Source organism: Silene latifolia, chromosome X, assembly GCF_048544455.1.
Source record: "Silene latifolia isolate original U9 population chromosome X, ASM4854445v1, whole genome shotgun sequence".
In the NCBI taxonomy this organism is placed as follows: Eukaryota; Viridiplantae; Streptophyta; class Magnoliopsida; order Caryophyllales; family Caryophyllaceae; genus Silene; species Silene latifolia.
In genome coordinates, this window is record NC_133537.1 from 98,640,264 (window position 1) to 98,649,576 (window position 9,313).

Below are 9,313 nucleotides of genomic sequence, written 5' to 3' on the forward strand. Positions count from 1 at the left end.
TATAAGCCAGCCGCTGCCAACCTAGTACATAGTAGTAGAGCTCAAAGCCGGCCAATTTCCATTTCAAGATCATCTACTGTGAGTCAAAGTTCATTGATTATCCAAGTATCGTAGGGGTCTATGAAATTTATCTTTTGATTTATAATCCCTCTATCCTAGAAAATAGTTTTGGTTTTAATTTGTATCCTTCCCTTGCTTTGCTATTGAAAATGCAGGTAATAGTCTTGGTGGCTGCAATTCACTGAATATGCAGGTAATAGTTCTATTCAAAATGTACAAATCCATCTCTCCAGAGAATACTATTGAATTTTAATTTGGGATTCTAGAACCTAATTTGAGCATATTACATTATACTGAATATGCAGCTAGATCATTTTGAACATGGGGTAATTGTGGTTTCTTTTCTGACTGTTTGCTGATTAGTGAACTCGTGGAATGCGGCATTAATGTTTTATTGTCGACTACTTGAGCATATTAAATTATACTGAAATTTACTGGTATTAACTTTTGCGATATTCAAATGCTGCTCACCCTACTTTTCTCTTGAAATTCGACCATAAATCCCTCAATTATCTCACTTGTACTACTAACAATTGTCCTGCTATCACATGTATACAGGTATACACTAGTTATCAGATGGATATTAATTATACTTTTTTACATCATGTGTTTACTGCCAGCTAATATGCAAGGGAATTTGGAATAGTAAGCGAATATATTCCGGCATACAACATCATGCGGGCAGCGGCCATGATATCAATTGTAAAGTAAGTTTTTGCAAAAAAAGGGCTTTTATTTTTTTGTTCAGTGTAGTGTCTTGAGCATAAAATGACCACAGACTCTTGAATCCTTACTCCTGTACCTTTTACCCTTTACCATGACAACTTTCGGAAGCAGCACTTATTTTGGATTGGCTGGCTTTTCATAATGCTTTAATGAGTACCAGATGTAAAATTGTAGTTCATTTTGATATGCTTTCATGTAAAATTGTACTTCTGCTTCTCTTACTGTCGCCGGCTAATTTATTAAAAAAACAATAGTATATAAATGTGTCAATTGTTTAAACCTTTGAATAATTCTTGTTTCATCATTGTTTTGTCGGGTTATTAGAGTTTGCTGCGGTTTGTCTGCATTAAAAATGGCTAGAAGGCAGAGTGGAGGGCAATAGTCGGGTGATTAGAGTTTGTTCCGGATTGAGGGAGAAGTGAATTAATGACATTTTTTGTATTTGGTTGGTTTAGAATGTTTTCTTTTGTGCTCATCTGGAAGCTAATTTTTGGTGTGTATGTCACACACCTGCTGGCTGTTGCATTAGAATGTTGATGCAGGTTCGTTGTAACTGGCTTAAGACTGAAATAGGGCCATCATGTTACGTGAAATTGTTTTTTCTGCCTGACTTATCCACTCCCATTTATTTGTTGCTCAGGCGAGGGAGAGGCATGAGGCAGAGGAGAGAAGAGCGGGAGAGGATTGAAAGAGAACATGCAGAGGAAGAGAGAAAATGCAAAGAGGAGAAGAAGCTCGGGAAAGAGAAGCACAAGAAGGAAGCTGCTTAGTTGTGAGGTAGAATATTATGAGAACTCGATACTGATGTTGATTTGTAATGCTAATTGTATGTTAAACATTGGTATTGTAATTAATTATTATTATCTTAATTAAAGAATTTACATTTATAATAAACATATTTTTGTAAATATTTTTTTTTTTAAAAAAAATTTTAATTGAGAAACAGCTACGGTTGTTAAAAGAAAACCGTAGCCTAAAGTGACTTATGGCTACGGTTAAATCTTAATAACCGTAGCCATAAGTTGCTTTAGGCTACGGTTCCTATTAATAACCGTAGCCAAAAGTCACTTTTGGCTACGGTTCCTGACCGTAACCATAACTATTTGATCTAAGGCAACGCCCCGATTTACTACGGTCGAGAAACCGTAGCCAAATGTCGTTTTTAACCGTAGCCAAAAGCCATTTCTGTACTAGTGATGTGACATGTGACATATGACAAATTGACATTTTGACAAAGATAAAATGGAGTCCATTTTATCCTCTTGACCGAAATATTGGAGAGGATTAGGAAAATATTAGGTTAATTGTATTAGTGGTAAACATAATCTTGTTTACCTAATACTAGACTTGCATGCCTACTTGTTCTTGTGAAGGCAACCATGAGCATGCATTGACTCCCTTGTTCCTCCTCTCCCACCCGGTTTTGGGAAGAAAACCATTGTGGTTTTTCTTCTTATTTTTTGCCTAATATTCACTAATATACTCACTTGTGATTATTATTCATTCATTCATTTATCAAAAATTAAGAATTTTTAGAAAGATAAAAACTTCCTTTTCTCCTCTCTTAATTAGGTTTTTAGGAGACCAAAAACCAATTTATTTTGGGTCATTTTTATGCTAAATTAATATTGTACTAGTATTCATAATATTAATTTTATTAAGAGTGTGCTTTGGGTATTAAACTTTGGGAGAGATCCTATACTTGGATCTTTGTTCATCCATTGAGGAAAGCACAAGAACAAGAGAGAAAGAGATCTCTCTTGTGCCCTAATAAACCGAAATTCCAATGTAAGATAAAGATTTCTTCTTTATATTGTTTATAGTTTGCATGCATAAGATCACCAATTAATTTTATGATTAAATTAACATAAAACATATATGAATATGTTAAGTATAAAGATCTACTTTTCCTTCAGTATGGCCTTCCTATAAATAGTAAATCTAATAAACTATTACAAATTCGGAAACCAACTCCATTGGTCCCTTGAACTTCGGTTTTGGCACGCATCTCGAGGTAATACCGTCTTTAATGGATCGCCTTCTTGAGAGGCACCGTCTTCAAGGATCTACGGAATAAATAAATTATATAACAAATTACATAATTTCCTGTTGGAGTTAGTGTCCTCCACAATAGTGCGTTAACATAATAAATCTCATTAATGGAATATCATCAGATATTTAATTATTTGATCCTCGTCAGTTGATTAATGTAAATCGATAACGGTTGGCTGACTAGAGTTTGACGCTATTGTCGTGAGACGGCGGTGATCAATCGCGGCCCCTTTCGGTCACACCTAAAGGAACGAACCCCAATTGATAACTAATTAATTGTATGAGATACAATTTGTTTAGTCCCTTGATTTATAGACTAAGAGATTAGTCGATTATTTTTAGAGAGATTTCAAGTTGCGAACTCGAGGAGCGGCAGTTATTATTTAATTATGCGATAATTAAATAATAAGTTTTGGGAAACGGGTTTTAGTTAATTAACTGTTAATTTACTAAAATGTACTAATTGATTAATGTGATTAATATTAGTACGTAAATAATATGTGTAGCGGTACACGTATATTTACGGAGTGATTTGGACGAAATTAATTGGAAGTATTTAAACATGATACGATGTTTAAAAAATATTAACACGTATTTGTGCGACAAATATAAGAAACAATATTGACCCGTAAATGGGTAATTGGACCGTGTAAAATAGAGTGTAGTGAATGATCATTACACTTTGCTTATTTTTCCTCCATAATTGTCATATGATCATTATGTGTCATAATGCATTGGACAATTAAAAAAAATAAGAGAAACAACTCCCTCACTCCACCTCCACTCACCCGCCACTTTCCCCCTATATACTCCATCAATTGTTCCCATTTTTACTCTACCTCACTTCTTCACTCTACCATTTGCATGTGAACAAAATTCATCTACCATCTCTCTAAAATAATAATCCTTACTACTAAGCTTGTTAGTAAGAACACAAATAATATTACTAAGACTAGTTAGTAATACTACTAATAATAATCAAGGGTAAAATATTAACAAGTTCTAGTTCATACTTGTTATTATTTTTGGGTTAGTTCTTGGGTGCAACAAGAAGGAGATCTTCTATTTTGAAGATTTGCAAGGTGGATCTTCCATTGGTATAAGCTCAAGAACAAGCTAGTAAGGTGAACTAGTTTGTGCCCTTTTTACCACAAATTCAATGTAAGAAAATTGTTCTTTCCTTTTATGCTTTCATATTAGCTTGCATGTTACATAGATCACCTAAATGATAATTTATGAGATAAATTTATTTTATTAGAGAGGCTAATATGGATCTATGATCTTTCAAGTGGTATCAGAGCTTAGGCTTGTAATTTGCATGTTGATTTTAAGCATTTTAATGAATTATAAGATAATTTGTAAAAACTCAAAAATTGTTTTAGAAGAGGTTTTAGCACGAAATTTTTGGGACATGCATTCCTACTGATATAAAAAGGTTTGTGGAATTTGTTGGTGATTTTTGAAGATATTTTGCTAATTTTAATGTTTTTGGTAGAAAACCGAGACAAAATGTCGCATTTTAGTGAAAAATTGACTAAAATTAGTTAAAAGTTGATTCGGTGCATGGATGTTTTATGGTAGTTCATGCATGTTTTCTACTGATTGTATGCAAAAAGTTGAAGGTTGGTTCGAATTTTTTGCATGTTTATTGATTTTTGAGTTAAAAGTCGATAAAGGTCCAATTAATTAATCATAATTTTGAAACTTTTGATTCTGCCCATGATAAATTTATGTACATTTGATAATATTATTTAAATATCAAAAGTGATTTTACATGTGTGTTTTCACTTTGTTTTGATGTTTATTGGTTTTTGTTGTTAAAAACCGATAAATATCGATCTTTTTCTTCACAAAATTTATCTGGAATTTTTGGGCAATTTTTTTGACATTTTAGTGTTTTTGGGAGTGCTCCAGAATACTAAAAATTTTTGTTTCATTTTTTTGGGTAAGTTTTCAATTATTTTGGATTTTTACTTATATATTATGATTTTATCGATTAAATTAGCAAATTATCACCAAATCAAACTAATAATTTATCATAAAATTAGTGAGGACTAATTTTGAGGTTCAAAACAGTTTGGACAATTAGTTTGGACTTAAATGAGATTTAAGAGTTAATTATTGATTTTTACATGTTAAAAATCGATTAAATCCACAAAAACCGAGATGGATACAAATGAATGATAGATAGGGCGATTTTGGCATCATTTTTACAGCATTTTAAGCATATTTATTTAAGTTGAATGAATGATTGTCATTTATTTAAAGTATTTATCTTATTGTACCTAGTATGGCCTAGTTAATTTTAATCGTTATTACCCGAAATGAATGGGAATATCGATTTGTTTGTAATTAAATACGATCTCGTATCGTCGGTTTGTAATTAATTAATAGTTTTATTTTATTTTATTAATTAATGTATAATAGAAATAGCTATGTAATTCATTTGTAATAGTTATTTTTACCGGCATTTCCAAAAGACGGATTACAACGAGACGGAGTCTATTTTTGGAAGGTGTGCCAAATCCCACAAGGAAGAGCCACTTATGGAATGAAGAGGCAAGGGACCAAGGAGTTGGCTTCCGAAATGTAATAGACTAGTTTTTATTAACTAGGTGGCCATACTAGGATTTATTCATATGCTTACATGTTTGCTTGTTTTATTTTCGCGTATGCCAAAATCGCCATTCACATGCATTTTATTTTCGCGGTTGACAATTCACGTCATTTACATTCACCTAATTAATTCACTTATAAGGAATTTATGACTAAATTGACAAGATCTCTCACATAACTAAAATTGAGATTAGCCTTACCCATTAGTAACACCTATGAATCTCTTGTTCATTAGAGCCACGCTCGCCCAAGCGGGGTGTTCTCTTTTTACCTTGGGTAAGTAGGGTGGTAAACGGTTATCACACGCTAAAATTGGTTGGACTCAACGGGATATAAGACGGTCTTGTGTTCCGGGGCTAGTAGATGAATTTGAGGAAATTCGTCGACCAAGAGTTCTAGAGGTAGAATAAGTCAACGTGACTTACCGAATTTACGCAATTATGGGATGTTTCGCCCAAGCGATGCTCATTTTTGTTTAATATTTGGGTCTTGGAATCATTTATATAATTTAGTGGGAGGTCATTATATCAATGCTAAAACTTGCTAAACATGTTTTTACAAGTAATTTTTAAAACAATGAATGTTAATTTTCCCTTTTTGTTGTAGCATTTTAATTCGCAATGGCAACTTCATCAACTCCGTCGACTACTTCACTAGGCAAAGATTCATGGCTAAGGTCCGTAATGGACAAATGTGTTTTAAAAGATGACGGTAGTAACTTTTTTGAATGGGAATCCAACATCAAAAGTGCCGCGTTGTCCGACAATGTGCTCACTTACTTGACCGATGCTCCACCAATCGAGCCCGGTGCAAGAGCTTCATCGGCGGTGCGGACCGCCTATGATGACTATGTGAGGATGTTGAATGATATCAAGAATGTGTTGATATGGTCAATATCCCCAAAGCTCAAGCTATCATGCATTTCTTTAAATGCTTACGAGATTTTCACTCGTATGATCACTATGTTTTCACAAACACCAAAAGTCCGTTAATACGATGCGGCGGCACGCTTCTTTGAAGCTAAGCTTGAGAGGGGCCAAAAGGTTGGTCCCCATGTACTCAAAATGGTCGAATATGTTGACATCCTAGAGCGTCTAGGGTGTAAGATTCCTAAGACTCTTGTGGTGGATCGTATCCTTCACTCATTCCCCACCAAGTTTGCCCACTTTAGGGTAAACTGCAACATGAATGACATGGATAAGAGTTACCATGAAATTCATGCACTCCTCACCCAAGCGGAGAGGGATATGGAGTCTAGTGGGAGTGAAAAGGGAGATATTTTAACCATGAAGTTAAAGAACATGTCTCTTGGAGTTAAGAAAGGAAAAGGGAAAGAAAAGTCCCAATTCAAGAAATCGTCAAAGAAACATGACAAGGGAAAGGGGAAGGCCGTTGAGAATGGCAATCCCAAGGCAAAAAGTGTCAAGCTCTCTGAGGCCGAATGTTTCCATTGTAATGGGAAGGGGAATTATAGGAGGAGTTGTCCCAAATTCATGGAGGATCTCAAGGAAGGGCGTGTGACGCCTATTGGTATGATTTCCTCTCTCTATGTGATAGACGTTAATTATGCTTGTACTTCCACTTGGGTACTTGATACCGGATGTGGCTCTCACCTTTGTAACCATTTGCAGGGTATAAGGGACGTGCAAGCACTAGTAAAAGGTGTTGTGGATCTCCGCATGGGCAATGGAGCTAGAGTAGCCGTCGTTGACGTAGGGACCTATGTGCTCACTTTAGCTAGTGGTTTAGAGTTGTATTTAAATAATTGTTATTTTGTACCAACTTTAACTAAGAACATCATCTCCATTTCCGCGTTAGACGCGGAAGGCTTTTGTTTTATGATTAAGGACAAGTGTTGTACTTTTTCTTTTAATGATGTGGTTTATGGCAAGGCCATTTCAATTGGAGGCATTTATGTTTTAAATGATGTTAATGACGTTTATAATATGAAAACTAAAAAGCTCAAAAAGGGTGATCCAAACGAATCCTACCTTTGGCATTGTCATTTAGGCCACATAAACGAAAGACGCATTAAGAGACTTGCTTCATCAAAAGTGCTCAAACCATTTGGTTTCGAATCTTATGGTACATGCGAGTCTTGCCTTTTAGGCAAGATGACTCGTGCACCTTTTGCGGGAAAAGGGACACGAGCTAGTGAGGTTTTGGCTCTCATACACACGGATGTGTTTGGACCATTAACTATCACCGCTAGAGGAGGTTTTCAGTACTTTATTACTTTTACTAATGACTTAAGTAGATATGGGTATGTCTACTTAATCAAGAACAAGAGTGAAGCCTTTGACAAGTTCAAAGAGTTTCAAAAAGAAGTAGAGAACCAATTGGATAAAAAGATAAAGACCCTACGGTCCGACCGTGGTGATGAGTATCTAAATATTGAATTTGATTCACACCTAAAAGATTATGATATAGTATCACAATGGACTCCTCCTGGTACACCGCAATTAAATGGTGTGGCCGAAAGGAGAAACCGAACTTTACTTGATATGGTTCGGTCAATGATGAGTCTAACTGAGCTTCCTAGTTCATTTTGGGGTTTTGCCCTCTTGTCTGCAGTATTTTCACTAAATCGAAGCCCGACTAAAGCGGCCGATAAGACTCCATATGAGATATGGACAGGGAAAGTCCCTCATTTGTCATTCATGCGTATTTGGGGTTGCGAAGCATACGTTAAGATCAAGTCTGACAATAAGCTTGCACCCAGATCTGACAAATGTCTTTTTGTAGGATATCCAAGGGAAACACGTGGCTATTACTTCTACAATAAACACGAGAACAAAGTGTTTGTGGCTCGTGATGCTGTCTTCCTAGAAAAGGAGTTTATTTCTAGGAGACAGAGTGGGAAAAAATTTGAACTTGAAGAAGTTCGAGAGCCACAAACCATGAATGAGGTAGAGGAGAACGTGGAGGATAACATTCCCTCTTCCTCTGAAACGGTAATTATTCCTAGAAAGTCAAGTAGGATTTCTAATCCACCTGACCGTTACCTTGGTAACATCGAAGAAGATGGTGTTTTGTTACTTTTTGAAAGTGATGAACCCACTACCTACAAATCGGCCATGTCCAGTCCCGACTCCTCACTTTGGCTAGAAGCCATGCGGTCCGAAATGGATTCCATGTACGAGAACCAAGTATGGGACTTGGTGGATTTACCTGAGGGAGTGCGACCCCTTCAGTGTAAATGGATATATAAAATTAAGCTCGGCGTGGATAAACATGTGGATGTTTACAAAGCTAGATTGGTGGCAAAAGGTTTCACCCAAGTTCATGGTTTACACTATGACGAAACCTTCACTCCAGTCGCTATGCTTAGGTCCATTAGGATAATCTTAGCGGTTGCCGCATTTCATGATTATTAGATTTGGCAAATGGATGTCAAAACCACCTTCTTGAATGAGATTCTAGAAGAAGAGGTGTACATGATACAACCTGAAGGTTTTGCGGATACATCTAACCCTAAGAAGGTGTGTAAGCTTAAAAAGTCCATCTATGGTCTTAAGCAAGCATCTAGGAGTTGGAATCAACGCTTTGATCATGTTATTAAACAATACGGTTTCACTAGAAGTGTGGAAGAACCGTGTTTATACATGAAGTTTAGTGGGAGTAAGGTTGCATTCCTTGTCCTATATGTGGATGACATATTGCTCATTGGGAATGATGTTCCATCACTCACTTCCGTTAAGGAGTGGCTAGGCAAACACTAGCATTGAGTCAAGAAGCTTATATTGACAAAGTTCTTGACCGGTTCAATATGAAAGACTCCAAGAGAGGATTCCTACCTATGGGCCAAGGGATTACTTTGAGAAAGTCACAGTCTCCCTCCACCCCTAAGGAAATTGAA

The 9,313-nt window shown here is 35.9% G+C and overlaps 1 long non-coding RNA gene across 1 annotated transcript; it reads left to right on the plus strand.

Annotated features, from left to right (window-relative positions):
* The first annotated feature begins 217 nt into the window (after positions 1–217).
* LOC141621513 (uncharacterized) lies at positions 218–1,649 on the plus strand. The gene is made up of 3 exons (XR_012532405.1): positions 218–253; positions 681–767; positions 1,427–1,649. It is a non-coding gene; the product is annotated as an uncharacterized LOC141621513 (long non-coding RNA).
* Positions 1,650–9,313: the final 7,664 nt, after the last annotated feature.